General features: G+C 42.4%; 1 long non-coding RNA gene across 2 annotated transcripts in view; it reads left to right on the forward strand.

Annotated features, from left to right (window-relative positions):
• Positions 1-19,368, forward strand: part of LOC131503792 (uncharacterized) — a 101,333-nt gene that overhangs the window by 55,265 nt on the left and 26,700 nt on the right. For both annotated transcript variants that reach the window (XR_009257607.1, XR_009257608.1), the window contains one exon: positions 11,237-11,321. This is a non-coding gene — a long non-coding RNA (uncharacterized LOC131503792). The remainder of the gene's footprint in view (positions 1-11,236; positions 11,322-19,368) is intronic.

Below are 19,368 nucleotides of genomic sequence, written 5' to 3' on the forward strand. Positions count from 1 at the left end.
GAAATGGGTCTCCTAGGTGTACTCTTTGAAGCTTTGGCCCTGCTGGTTCTCCAAAGAATGTCCACTACCACAGCCCCTCAGTTCTTTTTAGCTTAGGTTTGCACACTGGGGCTTTTCTTAATTGAGAACCCTCGCTAATAACTCAATTTCCCAGAAACCAAATAGCATTAACTTCTGCTACTAGGTGGCCAAGCTTCCTGATCCTTCAGCTGCTTCCCATGGGTCCTCATTTTCACTGTCAGTGGGGCACGGCCAGAACAGGAGCTTGGCCATGCCAATTCTTGCCTACACATTCTCTTCAGTGTCTCTTCCCACCTTTCAGAGCTCACGGTTGGAGGTTCCGAGTAGGATCTGAGTTAGAACCTGCTGGAGCACTCATCAGCTGGGTAACAAATGTGGTCAAGGGAACTGCATATCTCTTATGTGAAGTGAGAAGAACCATGTTTCCCTCAGAAGGTTGCTTGGAGGATTAAACTGGTAAACACATGTGAAATGCTCAGAGCAATGCCTGGCATGAGGCAAGCTCTCAAAATAATGTCAGCAACATTAGTTATTAGATACTGTATTAGTTTCCCAGGCTGCTTTAACGAAGTACCACAAACTAATGGCTTCAAACAACAGAAAGGTATTTTCTTACAGTTTGGGAAGCTCTGAAGTCCAACATCAAAGTGTTGGCAGAGTCATGCTCCTCCTGGAGATACTAAGGAAGAATCCTTCCTTGCCTTTTCCTGCCTTCTTGTGGCTATCAGCAGTTCTTGGTGGTTCCTTGGCTTGTAGCTGTATCTCTCCAATTTTTGCCTTCACATTCACATGACCTTTTTACCTACGTTCGTCTGTGAATCTGCAAATATCCCCCTCCTTTATATATCTATATCTATATCTATATCTATATCTATATCTATCTATTTATCTATAGAAATATAGATATATAGATATATAGATATTGAATGTCTTTATTTCTGAGAGAGAGAGAGAGAGAGAGAGAGAGAGCAAGAGAGCGAGCGCATGAACAGGGGAGGGGCAGAGAGAGAGAGAGAGGCACAGAATCTGAAGCAGGCTCCAGGCTCTGAGCTATAAGCACAGAGCCTGACATGGGGCTCGACCCACGAACCATGAGATCATGACCTGAGCCGAAGTTGGATGCTTAACCCACTAAGTCACCCAGGTGCCCCCAAATATCCATCTCCTTATAAAAACACCAGTCATTGGATTTGGGGCCCACCTCTGCCTCATCTGGTATAACATCATCTTCACTAATTATATCTGCAAGGACCCTATTTCCAAGTAAGGTCACATTCTGGGGTTTTGATGGGCATGAATTTTGGGGGAAGGCTATTCAACCTACTATGGTACCATTAAGGTTAGTGGACAAATTCATACCAGTTTAGCAAGTGCTCCTCTTGGTGAGGAAAATCTTATCAGCATGTTTAATTTTTCCAGACAAGTTTCAAAAGCTGGTCCTTTAAAACATTCTGCATGTTATAGGCTGAACACCATCCTGTAGAGACAATTTATAAAAAATCAAAAATAGTGTTTGATTCAGACTTCCTTTGGCATGAGAGCTGACAGAGAATTGGGGTGGGAGGAGGGGGCTGAATTCAACTCAGCCTACCACTTGTCCACTGACCAGAGGACAGACATCCATGAAATCAGCTGAGGCATCATCGTCTGTAATGCAGAGTCACTTTTCTGGTTGATGCCAAGCAGAATTAGATTTGTGTGTTCTGAACATTGAGCACCACAGTGTCCCAGGGCAGCGGTGAGAGAATGGTGCCAGTCAGTACCTTATTTATGGACCTAAAATTCATGCATATGTGACTCTAGATGGGTGTCCCCTCCCCTAGTTTTCTTCTTTTTTTTAAATGTTTATTTATTAAGAGAGAGAGAGAGAGAGAGAGAGAGCGAGCAGGTGGTGGGGGGAGGGGCAGAGAGATGGGAGACACAGAATCAAAAGCAGGCTCCAAGCTCTGAGCTGTCAGCACAGAGCCAGATGAGGGGCTCAAACCCATGAACCATGAGATCATGACCTGAGCAGAAGTCAGAGGCTTAACCCACTGAGCCACCCAGGCGCCCCTCCTCCCCCAGTTTTCTCATGTGGGAGAGACTCATGGTGCATGGCGCTTATCTGTGCATTCCCCCAGTGGGTGCTGCTTGAAGTTCCTAACAGGTCCATGTCCAAGGTATGCTCCACTTCCTTCACCTGCTTGTTGTGAATGAGAACCAGGTGATGGTTACCAAGTCAGTATCTGAATATGGTCAGCTACATAAAATACCCATGAAACTTTCATGGAATCTACCTGAGAACATTCAACTTCTATCTGTTGCTGATTGCCCCTGTGGGCAGGTCTTCTATAGAGGTGATTCTCAAAATTTTGCATGTATACAAATCACCCAGAAATCTTATTAAAATGCAGATTTAGGGGCACCTGGATGGCTCAGTTGGTTAAACATCTGACTTTTGATCTTGGCTCAGGTCATAATCTCACAGTTCATGGGTTCAAGCCCTACATTGGGCTCTGTGCTGACAGTGCAGAGCCTGCTTGGGATTCTCTCTCTCTCTCTCTCTCTGTTTGTCTGTCTGTCTCTCTGTCCCTCCCCCCTCTATCTCTATCTCAAAATAAGTAAATAAACTTAAAAAAATGCAGATTTAGGTTCAATATATACTAGATGGGCCAAAGGTTCTTCATTTCTAACAAGTTCCTAGGTGATGCTGATGCTGCTGGCCCATGGAAAGCTTAGCTAGCAAGGCTCTATGTGAAATGCCTCCCCCAAATCCTTTCCAGCAAGTGTGCAGCCTGAGAAAGGTACTTGTGGGATAAAGCTTATGGATTCTGAGAATGAGAAATATATCCACTGTCCAAGGGATGCTTCCAGGTCTAGAGGAAAGAATGCCAGACTGAAAGTTGGGAAATAGGTATTAGCCTTACAGTCCTGGCTTTGCTACTGAGTAGCTGTATGATCTTGGATACATGTTTTAACCTCTTTAATGCCTCAGGTTCTTTACCTGTATAATAAAGGTATAACTTAACTTTCCCTATCACTCAGAATCAGTGAGATGCACTGAGGTTATATATCTTTAAAATGTAAAGATAAAATGTAATGTAATGTAATGAATGTAATGCTTTACATTAGTAAAGGTAAATTGGTCTCTTCCTCCAAGTTCTCTAGAGAATGAAAGACTGGTTATTGGTCCAAACAGGAGAGCGCTGTGACGTATCTGTCTGTGCCTCTTTGAGAGGTACTCTAGGACCCTGAGTGGTCCTCAAAACATACTCAAACCTAAAGCTTTTGTTAATAACTTCCAGTAATTAAATATGCTTACCATTTACTCAGCTTTTTATGCATGAGGGGTGTTGTCCTTGAGAAGGATGTATCAAGATAAATAAGGCAGGACTCTCACCTGGGGGAGTTTAATTCCACTATGAGAGCTAGACCATAGACCCAGACACGTGTAATGGGGGTGGGGGACTTCAGTGAAGTACCATGCCGGTCTGCTCTTTCCACTTCCCAAACCACTACCTCTTACATTCATACCCTCTGTTTCAAGGGGTCCAACATGTATCTTGGGTGATGAGAGATAATGTTGAATAGTGGTTGAAACCAGAGATCTGGAGCCAGGTTTGATGTTCAGTTCTGTATGAATTTAGGCAGCTTATTTAATCTATTTGTGCCACAGAGAGGCTTATCCATACACTGGAGAGACTATACTAGTATCTGCCATAGAGTGTTGTAGTAAGGGGTAAATAAGTACGAATGATATATATACGTGTATACACACATTTATATGTATATATACACACATGTATAGCTTACACGGTAAGCTCTATGGGTTAGCTACTATCTTATTGCTGAATGGAAGGGGAGAGCAGAGAAGGCAGTAGGGGCGGGGCTCAGCCGGGGTGGGGTCCAGGTGAGTGTGCATCCTCCCCCTCTGGTGGAGAATCCACAGGCAGAGTACAGGCAGCTAAGGGTGGAAAGCCCTGCCCCAGCACCATCAGATGGACAGTAATGGGGCTTCCTGCTTGGATAATGTGGAGCCTTGAATAGCGGTGAATAGCGGTGAGTGACCCCCACTCTCTGGGTTAATTTCCCTGCTACTCACTGGAGCTAGCCACACAGGTCCTGACTCCTGAGCAGCCCTTCCTCTTGCCCTGGCCCTCCAGGTCAGAATGTCCTGCCTCCCTTGCAGATTTTTCCCAAGGTCACACCTCATTCTATTCCCTCTTGTTGCCCCTCTACTACACTTCCTGAGGGCAGAATGGGGTGGGGGTAGTGTGGTCTCCTCCTTTCTCTATTTTCCTGTGCAATGCTGTTGTTGTGCGCACGGCACATCCTGTTTGTCTCAGTTCTTCTGCTGTTCTAGCAGTAACATATGTAAGTCTTCATTCCCTCTATAGGTCAGCTCTGGGTCTCCAGGCGACGTGGAGGCCTCATGCACAGATGAAGGAAAAAGAGAAACAAAAAGTCCTATTCAGTGTATGAAGCCTCTACATGGATTGCAGGAAAAGTGTGAACACAGGAAAAGGAGAGCAGAAGAGTACACACATCTGTCTCTTGTCACTGCCATACAAGATGCTATAGGGACAGACAGGAGAGATTCAGTCTGCAAAGCCCAGGTGTCCACTGGTGTGTGGCCAGGGAAGGACTAACCCTCATGACATCTGACAGTGGGGAGAATGTTCACCAAGGGAAGGCTTAGGTGTTGGGGAAAGAATGCCAGCTTCCTAATTGTAACCTCTTCTATGAAGCCTTGCTAGCTCTAGCCTGGAGAAATTTATTCATTCATTCATTCATTCATTCACTTACTCATTTATTTATTCAGCAAGGATTTTTGGTAAGCCTTGCTTTTTCACTATTTCAGGCCATGTAAAGCTATTATAATGGCATATACATTTCTCATTATTGTCTGCCTAATGAGCCTACCTCCCCTTCCGATAACAGTGTGGATCAAAGTAAACGTGGCTTTCCATCAGAATTTCAGTTCAGCAAAAGGAGAAGAATGCACTATAGAATTTTAGCTCTGTCCCTTACTGGCTATGTGATCTTGAGCAAATTACTTAACCTTTCTGAACTTAGTTTTTTAATCAACAAAATAAGATAGACAGTACCTGTATTAGTCAGCGTGGGCTGTCAGACAATACCATACATTGGGTGGCTTAAACTACAGATACTTATTTTCTCACAGCTCTTGAGGATGGAAGTCCCAGATCAAGGTCAGGCAGAGTTGGTTCCTGGTAAGGGCTCTCTTCTTGGCTTTCAGAGGGCTACCTTCTCTTTGTTCTCTCATGGTGGAGAGAAAGAGACAGAGAGAGACATAGAGAGACAGATAGGGATAGACAGAGACCTTTCTCTTCTTATAAGGCCAGAGTCCTATTGGATTAGGGCCCTACATTTATGATTTCCTTTAACCTTAACTAGTTCTTAAAGACCGTATCTCCAGATACAGTCATGTACGGGTTAGGGGCTTTTGGGTAAGGGACACAATTCAGTCTACAACAAATGGCATGTGGCCACTTTCCACAAGCACCTTCCTCAGTGGAGAGGCAGGTCCACAGGGAGTGCCCCAGTCTGGCCGTCCCCACTAAGGAGCAGGGTCTGAGCTGAGTGACGCTCCTGCTGGTAGTACGTTTCTTTTAGGGAGCCTCACTGTCCTTCCAAGCAGGGTCGTGGGTGCACTTCTCTTCTGGTCACAAGGTTTCCAGGCCCTGGGGTAAATGCACAGATGCACATACCCACCAAGGAAGGGCTTGGACTGACTTCTACCTCCAACTGCAGAGCTTTTCACCAGGACAAAGGCATCTGGTTAGACAATTCTTCCAGAAAGAATGAGCACTTAAAGCACTTGCTTTAACCTAAATAAGTCAGAAATACCTCTCAAATGCCATTTCTGAGAGCAGCAATCTGCTCCAAAGGTGGTATTTCCGACTCTAGAAACAAGGAGGGCTAGGACTGGAGAAAATGTTTTCTTCCCAGTGATTGAGATTTGTTTTATTTGGTACATCCCTATATTTAAAAGTGAAGTAAATCTACCTTTTTTTTTTTAATGGGTTTATTTTGCTTTCCTTATTATATTCAGTGCTCTTTGTTAGAAGTCACTCTAGAGAATGTGAGCAATGAAAGACAAGCCCTTGCAGCTAGTCTTCCTGCTTTTGAAAAGTTTCTAATCTAGTTTGAGAGACAAAGCAGAGGTATGTGACATGATTCATGGAGTATGGGACTTAATAACATTTCAGGGCAACAATGAGCTGCCTACCCACACCTATTTCACATAGTCATGGTGAAATTCAAATGAGTAAGTGAAATTCAAGGTGGTGGGAGCCCAACAAATATTGGTTGAACAGATGAATACATGCATGCATGCTTGCTGGCCAATGTGGGGTGGGGTGCTGGGGACACAACAGTCAAGGGAGTGGGGCACCAGGGTGGTACCCTGGCCCTGGAGAAAGACTTGGAGAACAGCCACCCTGCATGGCTGTCCTCGAGCTACACTTGTCAGTCACTCAGGGATCTCAGCTCTTTCCAAGTCCTCCAGCACTTGAATTATCCATCCATTTACAATGCTCACAGGCAACAGAGGAGTGGTTCAATTTTTTTTTCCTTTCCACTTTTTGCCTTTCAATTGATAGAGCAGATGGAAATCTTGTTTCTCAATTACCCAGTGTCCCCATTTGATCTGAGTACATCTGGAAGGAGATTATTTGGATACATTTGCTTTTTAAAAATGAGAGTCAAAACAGACATGGAGTTGGGGGGAGACTTTTTATCTTTGGTTTTTTTCCCCTGCCTGCCCCATCAATATAGTTTCCCAAGAAAAACAAAGAAATAAACTCTTACAACATTAAGTCACAGCAGGGACTACTTCTGCTCCATTCCTCTCATCTCAAAATAAACTTAATTTATAAGGACTGGGAGGGCTACAGTGATATTCTGCAATGCAAATAAAACACAGCATGAACACACACACAGGAAGAAAGTTTTGCTCTGTAAATATACCCAGGAAGTTCAGAGAGGCATAAAAAGTTGAGGCAGGCACTAGAAATGATTACTTTGGAAATGAATTGCAGTTTTCCATTTTTAAGGGAACATATGTTGCTATGGTTTTCTCTTCCAAGATTGATGAGAGGGTGGCCTTTAGCCAGTTTTTTTTTTTTTTTTTTTTTTTTTTTTTTTTTTTTTTTTACCCTGATTGATTTGGCTGGCTGTGTTGCATTGGAAATGCCCGTGACAACGCTGTTCTTTGGGTATTTTCCTTCCCACTGGTTTCTTTTCCTACAGCCTGAGCAGTTCAGAGCAATGTCACCACCACCTGCAATTCAACCACTTACGATTTATTTCCTCTGGCAATTAAAAAGTATGCTAACCAAGCTATGATTTACCTACCAATTGAACCATATCTCCCTCCCACATGTCACTTCTCTGAAATTCCACTTACAAGCCTAGAAACAAAGACTGAATGATAAATCTTTTCCTGACCTTTCTGTGATGTCAGTGGATGATATTTGGACAAGGCAGGGATCTAGGATCAGCTTTCAACCAAATAGTGAGGGTGGGAAATCGTCCTGGGCACTGCCTTCCTCCTTTCTCTGTTGCTGGTCATGCTATGGCTCTCTGCAGACTCCCCATCTTCCAGGATCCTTGTTCCTCCAGTCAGGAGGAAGGCAGTCTGATGACTGGGTTCAGGCCCAGGTGTTAGAGAGACAGTGGACTGTCAATCTTAAGAATATTTAAATTTATTAAATTTGCCTGTAAAGGGTGTGGCTTAACTGAAAGGCATGTTAATGGTGGGATTTCAGAGTAAATCTTGGATTGGAGAAAGTATTTGGGGTGATGAAACATTTCTTGACTTAAAAAACAGACATTACCTACTTAATTTTCTATCATCTGTGTATGTATGTGTGTGTGTATCTATCTCTGATCCTGAGAGCTTATTACTTACAACAACTAGTTGACTATGCTCAGACATTTATGAGCATGGCTCTCTCTTCAGGCAGGTCGGGATGCTCCCAAGATGTTCTCCATACAATGGCCATGGGGTTCTGGCCTCTTTTCCCTATGGGTAAGGAATAGTCAGGTCATGGGCAAAGTTTGGAAAGAGAGACATTCATCTTTTGCATCCACTTTCTCTTTCCAACTTTTCTCTTCCTTAGGTGCTATTTGGGGATACTATGAGGACTTTTCCCCTTATATTTGAGGCAAAATTAAGGTTACTGAGGGAAACTAACCATTAGATTATCAAAAGTTTTAAATGAAAGTTGAATGCCAAAAGTAAATGGGGAGAAGCTTGCTATTGCACAGAATTGACAAAAGAGAGACTGAACGATTCAATTTAATTTTTAAGAATCCTCCGAGTTAATTTTAAGAGCATTAAAAACATTTTGATGAAGCTTGGTATTTAATGCACACTATTGCCCCAGTGGTTGTGGAGTGGTCTGTCAGGTGGCACAATGAAGGGGGCCAGTCTGGGGAGTAAGAGCTTTGTTTCTCCAGGGGTATCCTTGATAGCAAGTGTCATTAGATGATTTACCAGGGTTGTCTATTTGACAAGGAGATTGGACTGGTCACTATCTTTGTTTTCTGTCTCTTTGGGATGAACGAAAGTGCCATTCTTTCATCCCAACATGCCATGCAATATATGCCTGGGACCGTTCCAAGTGCTTTACCCATATTAACTCATTCAGGCATCCTAACAACTCAGTGATGTAGGTAGTATTATTATCCCGACTGTATGAAGGACCTGAGGCACAGAGAGAGGTTAAGTGTCTGGCCCAGAGTCACACGTTTTGTTAAGTAGGCTTTTGTGCCCAGGCAGCAGTTGGACTTCTGAGCCCACCACCCAGCCTCTCATTTTGCCCCTTCGGCCCTGATTTATGCTTCTCATCTATCTCTTATCCCACCGTGTCCTCTATTATGGCTCAATCAACATATGCCTCTTCCCCTGCCACACCATGAATTCCCTGGGATTAGAAATTGTGTCTTATATTTGTGTTTGTGTTCCTTATAATGTGATCCGGGCACATAGTGGGTAAACATTACATGTTTGTTAACTTTATTACAAAACCTTTAGAGTAATCCCATGGAAAAAGAGCATGCTGCTGTAGGCCCTGAGATCTCTTGCTCCAGTTGTCCTCAGTCCCAGGGAACAGACAGTGACCCGGCCTTGGGCCTTCCCCACTAGACTGTAGTGGGTAGTGTGTAGCATGTGGAGAGAGACCCCTACATGGGCTGTGGACTCATGTGGGCTTCTTGGGTTTTGTTTCCTTTGTCCTGGATAATCTTAAAGTTGCCATAATGCCTTGGATGCAGATGAAATCAGAGAATCTGAGTGCCAAAAGTGAGCCCTGGAAAGTACTGCCAAGTAAATGTCTATCTGACCTACAAGACATGTATTTGTTTTCTTCTGGAAATACTTCTCAGTCAGTCATCACTGATATCTCCTTTTCATTCCTTCTTCTTGTGAAAGAAGCTCTCAGATACAATTCAATATAATGTAGAAGAGTCAAATTAAAAATAACAGTAGAACTCACACTTTGAAAGGAACAGCAAGAATAGATGTTCCCAGGCACCTAAGATGTGCTAATTTAACAGTTTTTCATTGATCTTGGCTCCAAAAAAGTGAAGTAAAGTTACATAATTTTCCTTGTCAGATACAAGAAATCCTATAAAATTTTGATAGATGATAACTGCTCCTTGGGACTAAACTCAAAGTGGAGCTTATCCTCAAGGTCCTTGAAATGGGGCATTTAGTCATGAGTGAGCACTGTCTTTAACCATGAATGACATCACTTTAATGGATTCCTCTCATATAAGGCCTTGTGGCATATCCCAGGTATATCTTACCCAAGACATTTCTGTGGGTGTTGGGAAATCTATATTGTGGTAGCAGAGCATTTGAGGGTATACAAAGCATGTGCACAAACATGAATGATCACCCTGGCTCATTACTGGAACCTTCTGGAGGTTAGCAGCACAAATATTATTGTTCTTACATCTCATGGGAAGTAAATGGTAGGCCTGGGACTTGGATCCAGGGCTCCTACCCTGAGCTCTTTGCACTGTGCTATGCAAGGTCCAAGTCCTTGACTTCCTAATGATATAGTAAGGAAGGAGCCTAGAGACTTTAAGGAAATCATATAGTTAACTTCATATGGTTCATTAAAGTGGCTGTCTTCATATCCTTTCCATTGAGAGTCAGATTACCTAGTAAATGACTACAGCACTAATTCTCAGTATTTTGGGGGTTTTGCAATGTTGGTTAAAGTGATTGGGGAGACAGAGTCACCATTCTATTGAGAGCATGATAATTTTTAGATCTATCTCTCTGACAAAATCACCCTAAGTGGCAAGTGGATCTTTTTTTTTTACATTTTTTTTTTAACGTTTATTTTTGAGACAGGGAGAGACACAGCATTAACAGGGGAGGGTCAGAGAGAGGGAGACACAGAATCTGAAGCAGGCTCCAGGTTCTGAGCTGTCAGCACAGAGCCTGACGCGGGGCTAGAACTCACGGACTGCGAGATCATGACCTGAGCCGAAGTTGGCCGCTTAACTGACTGAGCCATCCAGGCGCTCCGGATCTTATTTCCTATTATCTTTAAAAGGGTAAGGGTGGCTATCTTCCTGTGGGCTGGGAAAGGTCTGAGGCTGCATGTGAACTTGGCAGATAGGATTGGTATTGGGTGATGGTGGGGGAGGGGGAAACAGTGTTGGCACATGAACACGTGTTATTCAAACCCAAGACAGTCAGTTTTTACTTAAAAGAAAAAAAAAAAAGAGATGCAGATGTCACAAATATTGGCAAAATAATCTGGTTTAATCTCAAAGGTATGTATCATTTATTAGGAAAAAATTTAGGACAGGTGTTACCAGCCAAAGTCTTCATTCATCAAAAGATCTTAGTATAATCCTGACGAAATTTCTGACTTCAAATTTAGCTGTATCATTGGAATAGGCCCACCAGGATGAATTTTCTGTACAAGTATAACCTTAAGTAGATTGATGATATTACCTTATGGGCAGTCTTGTTTATTGGACATGTGGAGAAAATGTGCCAGACACAACAGTCTCAGCTCTTGTGCAATGAGAAACTGAGCTACTCTTTTTGGACAATAACTTGCCAATGTGTTCAAGTGCTTCTTATATTGTAAGCTAATGTTTTGGGCCTTCTCAATGTATCAAACACTGTCCTAAGCACTTTGTGAGTTTTAAGATATTTAATCTTCCTAATATCATTTTTCAGATAGACCCTACTGTTATCCCTATTTTGTAGGTGAAGATAATGAGTCATGGTGACGTTAATTACCTTGCCCAGGGTCACCCAGTTGGTAAGTGGGGGAGCCAACATTCAATCCCAGGTAGCCTAACACCTTAGATCCTGTCAAGTACTAAGTAGAGGTTAAAGGGTAACTTAAAGACTAATTTTATGGGGTACCTGGGTGGCTCAGTCATTTGTACATCTGACCCTTGATTTTAGCTCAGGTCATGATCTCACCGTTCATAGGTTTGAGCCTGTGTCAGGCCTGCTTGGGATTCTCTCTCTGTCTTTCTCTCTCTCTGCCCCTTCCTGACTTGTGTTCCCCCTCCCCTCTCTCTTTCTCAAGATAAATAAACATATAAAAAGACTAATTTTATGGTAGCTATTTGATACCTATAGATCCTTCTTTGCACCAGTGTTGTCTGATTGGGGGTGGGAATCACACAGGTGAGTCCAGGATGGGGGGTTTATAAGCCTAGGGTTGAGGGCTACAGAGTCAGAACGTGCCTTGTGTGTCCCTTTACATGACAAAGACATTGCAGAGACATTGATGCCTGCATCACATCTGAAGCTCTACAGTAACAGAGAGACACGCGAATTTAGAAGAGCCTCCTGACCCAAATTCTCAAAAGAGATTGGAGTGCTGCTCCCCAAAGAAAGGGGAAGCTGCTGCTAGTTGGGAAACAGCATGTGTCTGCTACAGCATGTATGTAATTTGCTCAACAGCAGTGTACCATGGCAGTAGCTACTCATTAAATGGGCTAGGACATGGTCATGTTTGGCACCATTTAGATCTGGAATTGTTTCTGCCATGGGACCATCACACTCCTTACTCTGATTCCAGAACTAAAATGCCAAACTGGACTTTTCCTTTCTTCTTCCAATACCCACTAACCTAGACTGGTCCTCCCATTAGCCTTTTTCATCTGCTTTCCCTATATCTAGTCCCCTTATCTTCTAATTTTCCTAAACACTGTTATAATAATTAGCTTCGGTAATGCAGATCCTATCATGTTACTCCAGCTAAAAAACCTTTCAAACTTACATGCCTTTCAAGATTCCTAAAATCTGACCTTCATCTAATTTTCTTTCCAGTGACTCCTCTTGACATATTAGGCACCTCAGCTAAATGTTCAGTTCTCCACCTCCTTTCCATGCTCATCCTATTTTCTCTACCTAGATTATTTCCCATTTTCCCCATAGCAGTCCCACTCATCTTCTGAAGATCATCCCAAATACCGATTCTCTGTGGTGTCTTTCTTGATCAGCCACTTTTACCTATATGCTGTTGTCTCGTTCTCAACTCCTTTTTATGTATATATTATGTTTCTATTACTTAGGATACTTCAGATTTTAGAAACTGAAGCTAACTTTAGTTAGCTTAAGCAAAAGAGAGAGAGGGAGAGAGAGAGAGAGAGAGAGAGAGAGAGAGAGAGAGAGAGAAGAGAACTCCTGTATGGATTCAGGCATTATCATAAGCCAAAGGGCAGAGATGCAACGAGTCTATAGGGAGGTCATTGAAACCAAGTTCACAGATTCTCTGTCTCTCTTCCCCTCATTTCTGTGTATTTTTGTATGCTTGCCCCATTCTCTCTCTTCCTCTGTAGGTTGATTTTCTCTTCTCTATTCTGCAAGGTAGAAAATGCCTACCTTTCCAGCTGCAGAGTCTGATATAATTTTCAGTCCAATCCTTAACTCCCAAGAAAGTAATCTAATTAGCTCATCTTGAGGAAGATGTCAGCCATAGGTCCAAGTGAGCAATGCCTAATGAATAGCATTACCATACAAACATGGCTGTTGTGGCCCATCAGGGGGTATGGGGGTGAGTTTCCAAAGAAATGGGGCATTAGGCCATGGGGCTGATATATAATTCCAGAAAGTTTCTACTACAGTCTCCACTAGTTTGTGAGGACCTCAAGAATACAAAATATGGTCTCTTCTTCATTTATTCCATTTTCTTCAAACTCTTACCTTCCCAAGGTTTAAATACAGCTAATCTTATAGTGGTACTCAGTAAAATAAGGCAATCTTGTCAAGAACGATGCATATAGAAGAGTAACAAGTCATTAGATGTCACTTGCCTCAGACTTCCGGTAAAGATTTCAGAGGACAAATCAGCTGGTACCAGGTATCCATACTCACAGGGCTATGTGCTAGATCTGGCCACTTAGGCAGAGTGTGTACAGAGACTGTGCAGTTGGTCTGTCTTATTAGCCCATTGTTCACTTCTTCAGGGAAGAGCTGAAAGAAGGAGTTTCTTTGGAGGGAGTCTAGAGGGTTTTGTGCATTTCTTCTATCACTGCTCATCAGTACTTTTCAAGCCAAATGATTTAAATGATTTTAAGCCAAATGAAGAGAAGTTTCAAGAAAACTACTCAGAAAGCCTGGCCACATTCCTTGGAGTTTGGCAGACTTAGAGACTGATACCTGCTTCTTGTTTGAAGTGAATAAATACCAGTGGCTGATGCTGTGGCTGGCCAACAGCCCTGGGACAGCAGAAACAAGAAAGAGATGGTGAACTCCTGCTGACAGTGGAGCAAAGGAGCACATTTCCTGCAATATGGGCCTCACAGAAGGGAGTTGGTTTGGGTCCCTGCCAGGGGAGATCATCTGGAGAGTTGATACCACCCTAACTGAGAGATAAATCTCTGGAAATAAAGTGGGAGTCAGAAGCAATCAGCCAGAGGAGAAGCACTGTATGAGGTAACAAAACTGGAGTCAGAAGCGGAGAATCCCCAGAAACCAGCAAAAGCACATCGGGAGAGGAAGCGTCTGCTTCAGACATCTGCAATGGCAGAAGGACACCATTTCCATATCTCAGCAATGGCAGCAGCTAGTAAGTAGGAGAGGATGTGGAGCAAAGAAGAGGGGCAGGGTGGCAAAGGTGACTGCTTCTCCTTCTTCACCGCATGCTTCCTCAGCCAAGGCAGGTGCCAGATGGGGGGGCAGGAGAAGGTTTAATTCAATAGCAGTTTGAATATTCTGTTGCCCTATGTTAAAGTTGCATGATTATAAGATTGGGCTGGATTGATGTTCTGCTATGATTAGTTTCCACTGGACATTTTCATGTCTAAAAATGGCCAAAGCAGCAGGAATCTGCCCCAAATGTTATCAAAGAAGGTAATAAGGAATGTCAGTGCTAATCAAACTTATGGAAAGGTGAGAAAAAATAAAATTGGTTTTTGCTTGCTTCCCATTAAACCCAGCCCATTCAATAAAATATTTTTGAAGTTCAAAAGGAGAGATCTTGGAGGGCACTCATTGTCAGAGAAAGTATCATGGAACAGAAAAGACTTGAGCTGTGTCTTAAAAGAATAGATTGGGTAAAGATAGATGTCTGACCTTGTTTTTTCCTATGAAGCATTTATTATAAAAACTCATTTTCTGTGCTCATTGGTTCTTTGAACTTCTTAAGACTCTACCACCACTCAAATTGAATTGGCAAAATGGACCTTGCAAATTTTATGCTATTTACTGACCAATGGACAGAGAGCTTAGCTTGACAGAAACGGAGCAGTGACAGTCAAAATGTCATTTGAAAGACTTCCTGTATTTTGAAGTGTCTTGTTAAAAGTCAGTATTTGGGAAAATTTTGGAGATAGGTCAACACCTAATGCAATGTATCTCTATTAAATGACTTGGTATTGATTAAAAACAGCTACATTATTTGTATTAAGACACTTCAGATTTGATCAGTGTAATACATCACTGAAGGGGACTGATAGATGATTGAGTATATTTCTTCCATGGAGCTTCCACATTTGATCTCATAGGTATTTGTGAGGAAGGGAAGGGTGGGGATTGCTTTTCTCATTTTATAGGGAAATTGGATGACTTTTCATGCTGACACTGTAATATGTCACAACCTATTAGGATGAATTTTATTATACTGGAAGTTCTTTTTCTACAAAGAGATATCTGAACTATACTCCTACCAGGTTAAAGTTCTCCAGGGGCTAGAGTAGCCCAATTCTTCTCTATTTCTATCACAACATGTGGTAGACTGCAAAAATGCCTACAGATTATTCCCCTCCTTCTATCCCAGTCCTTTGATAGTGCCACACTGACTCTATACTGACTCTGGCCTTGAGACTGACTTTGGCTAATGGAACTCAAGCAACGCAACACAAGCAAAGGCTTAAAAAGTGCTTGTATACTGGGACTTTTTCTCTTGATGTGCTTGGAACCATGTGACCACTATATGAATGAACACATGTAAGCTGTTATGGGATGAATTGTGTCCCCCCACCCAAATTCATATGTTGAATAACCTCCAATACCTCAGAATGTGACTATATTTGGAAACAGAGTCTTTAAAGTAGTAATTAAGGTTAAATGAGGCCGCTAGGGTAGGCTCTAATCCAGTATGACTAGTGTCCTTATAAGAAGAGGTTAGGACACAGATACACATACACAGGAGACCACGTGAAGGCACAGGAGAACATGGCCATCTGTTAGCCAAGGAGGGAGGTCCTCAGGAGACAGAAAAGCTGCTGACACCTTGAGCTCAGAGTTTTAGCTTGCAGAATTGGGAGGAAATAAATGTCTATTGCTTAAGCCCCCAGTCTGTGGTATTTTGTTATGACAGCCCTAGCAAAATAATATACTGCTTAGTGGAGAATGAGAGGTTGTGTGGAAGAGAACTGAGGTGCACCCCAGTCAAAAGCCAGGTAACATTCAGACACATGGGTGAGGCCACTGTAGATCTGCCAGCTAACTATGGATATATTAGAAAGCCTGACAGAGATAAACTACAGGGCTGGCAGGGGAAGACAGGGTACCCTAGTACTTCTTTCATTCATAGAGAGGCTTGCTGGGCTCATGGTGAGTTTGTGTTCCAGGAAAGAAACATGCCCCCCTGTTGTGTCCCCTTTCCATAGCTTAACTGGAATAGTCCCTTTGTCCGTGAAGGGAAAATAGTCTACTTTGGTGCTGGTTAGTCTGGAACTAGGTGTCAGCTTTTCTTTTCTTTTTTTTTTTTTTTTTTAAACGTTTTTTATTTATTTTTGGGACAGAGAGAGACAGAGCATGAACGGGGGAGGGGCAGAGAGAGAGGGAGACACAGAATTGGAAACAGGCTCCAGGCTCCGAGCCGTCAGCCCAGAGCCTGACGCGGGGCTCGAACTCACAGACCGTGAGATCGTGACCTGGCTGAAGTCGGACGCTTAACCGACTGCGCCACCCAGGCGCCCCAGGTGTCAGCTTTTCTTATGGGAGGTATTCTAGAAAGCTAGCTGCCAATGATCAGGTATTCTCAGGGCTAGGGCACTATTGTGGAAAGTGAATCTCAGTGCAGGTCCTCACACTGGGAGAGGGGGAGTCCCTGGAACACAGTGGCTCCTTGTTTGGGAAACCAAGAGTAAACTCTCAGGATGGTTCTCAGATGTCCTCTTCATATCACACTTTGATTGCCTGTGGAAACCCAAGCAAAATCAAAGAGAAAGAAGAAGCAGCCTACATGTGAAATTCTTACTGGATTTTCCATTATAAAAAGGCAAATTCTTGTTTTCCTGGTTAACAGATAGAAGGACCAAAGGTACTGTGGTGGAACTGTGACATTGCTCATATGTAAGGGTGATTGATTTTTCCAGTTAGTGGGATAGATCTGCCATAAGCCATTTACTGATACTCACTACATTTCTCTATTGCTCAAGAGAACACCTTTTCTAAAATGCTGGTTGGATTTAAGGGTGCTGTCAATAGTTGGAGAATAGAGGGAAGTGAACTGACTTACATGGAGATGTTATTAATTCACCTTGATCTTCCCTCTGTCTCTCAACAAACTGAGCAAACTCACCTGTACAGGGCACTCCCAGTGTCCTATCTTTATGGCACTGTTCCATACGGACTGTGAGGTATAAAGTTTATTTTTTAATTTGCCCTTTCACTTTTAGACTTAGACTTAGAAATTGGCGCTCATAAAAATTACTCTTTTGAATGATTTCTGCTTAAAATCAGCTCAACAGGGGCGCCTGGGTGGCGCAGTCGGTTAAGCGTCCGACTTCAGCCAGGTCACGATCTCGCGGTCCGTGAGTTCGAGCCCCGCGTCAGGCTCTGGGCTGATGGCTCGGAGCCTGGAGCCTGTTTCCGATTCTGTGTCTCCCTCTCTCTCTGCCCCTCCCCCGTTCATGCTCTGTCTCTCTCTGTCCCAAAAATAAATAAAAAATGTTGAAAAAAAAATTAAAAAAAAAAATAAATAAAATAAAATCAGCTCAACAGAAAAAAAATGAAATGTTCTCTTAAAGGAGCTTACTCCTTCCTTCCTTCCTTCCTTCCTTCCTTCCTTCCTTCATCTTTTCCTTGTCCTGTATAATTTGAAGCATCATAGGATCAATAAGTAATTCTGACACTTCAGGAATAGTTCTTCATATCGGTTTCATTCTGATATCTGCTGGAAACTACCAACATTTCAATTTCAGTGGGAGTCTTTTGAAACCTGCTTAAAGATAATCTGTCTGAAGCCTTTGATTTGGAAAAATGGAAAGAGGAAAGAGAAGTGACTAGATTTTCAGAAGTTTTTGAGATCAAAGGATTTGCTTAATCCTTTATGATGTTTGCTATAACTTTGTAAGTTCAGGTGTGCAAGGTTAGTCTCCAGAAGTTGTTTCCTGCTGATACTCTGCCACCGTGTGTGTGGCGTTTCCTGGGTTATCGTCTTAAGAAGCCCACAAGTTCTTTTGGGTTTGGTTAAATTCAACAGTTCTCACTCGGGCTGCACATTACAATCACCTGTGGAACTTTAAAATTCATGGATGCCCACAGCCCATCCTCAGAGTTAGGAAACCGTATTTCCTAGGGGTGGGACCTGCCTGGGAATCAGCAATTTTAATGCTCTCCAGAGTATGATGTGCAGTCAGGATTGAGAACTGTTGAGACTACTGAAGCAAAGAAAATAGGAAAAGCATCCCCACCCAATTATTCTTCTAAAAATAACCCCAAATACTGAAGTACACTATGAAAACATTCGTATAAACATTACCTTTATAAACAGAATGTATTTTAAATAGAACGTATAGATTAAATTAGATTGTAAAATTTAAAGAAATATAGAAGACTTCTGCATAATTTGGTACAATTTTAACAGAATGACTTATTGTTTCCAATCATTGCTTGATCTTTTCTTCTGTAAAATTTTATGATTTCTCACTCTGGTTTTCTCAGGTTTGTACAGGTATTATTCACTTGGAATCTTTCTGCTTATAATCAAAATCTTCACTCTCTGTGAATGTGAACCAATATGTAAGATCTCCTGATGAGCTGGTGTCTGCAGGGGTTTTTCCTCTACCACATGGTCAATTTACCCTCTTATCAGATAATGTTAACCGAAGCATTGCTCCTGGAGGTGTGGTTTGTGGACCAGAGGCTGCAGCAGCACACCTGGGAACTTGTTAAAAATGCGGAAATTTAGACCCTACTCCAGATCCTATTGAATCAATCTGCAGTTTAACAAGATTCTATGTAATTCAGTTGCACAGTAAGTTTGAGAAGCACTCAACTAAAGAAGCTTACTATTTTTTTTTTTTTGCATCTGCCTTTATACCTGGCTTTTATCTGTCCTTCCAATGTAGGTATAGAAAGAGAAGAGAAAGATTTCTATTAAAAACTTACATGGATTCATGCTCTCTCTCTGTCTCTCAAAATAAACATTAAAAAACTTGTATGTGCATTATGATTCACACTATTCTCTTTCAATGAGAATAGGTTTTTATTTTTTAAATGCTTTATTATTTATTTTTGAGAGAGAGAGAGAGAGAGAGAGAGAGGAGGGAGAGGCAGAGAGAGAGGCAGACACAGAATCCAAAGCAGGCTTCAGGCTCCCAACTGTCAGCACAGAGCCCGAGCTATGCTCAAATCCACAAACCATGAGATCATGACTTGAGTTGAAGTCGGTCGCTTAACCGACTGAGCCATCCAGGTGTTCCGAGAATAGATTTTTAGAGCTCTGTGGTTACTTTTCTTCATACTTTCTTCACACTTTCTACTTGCTCATTAATAGTAAAAGTCATAATTCTAGGTGATCTACAACTTGAGTTTTACTAGTGACAAGAAAAATTAAGCTTTGACTTGATTGATAAAGGTTGCGTTAATGAAGATTAGGGGACCCATTCTGGGCAGGC

This window comes from Neofelis nebulosa, chromosome 2 (genome assembly GCF_028018385.1).
Source record: "Neofelis nebulosa isolate mNeoNeb1 chromosome 2, mNeoNeb1.pri, whole genome shotgun sequence".
Taxonomy (NCBI): domain Eukaryota; kingdom Metazoa; phylum Chordata; class Mammalia; order Carnivora; family Felidae; genus Neofelis; species Neofelis nebulosa.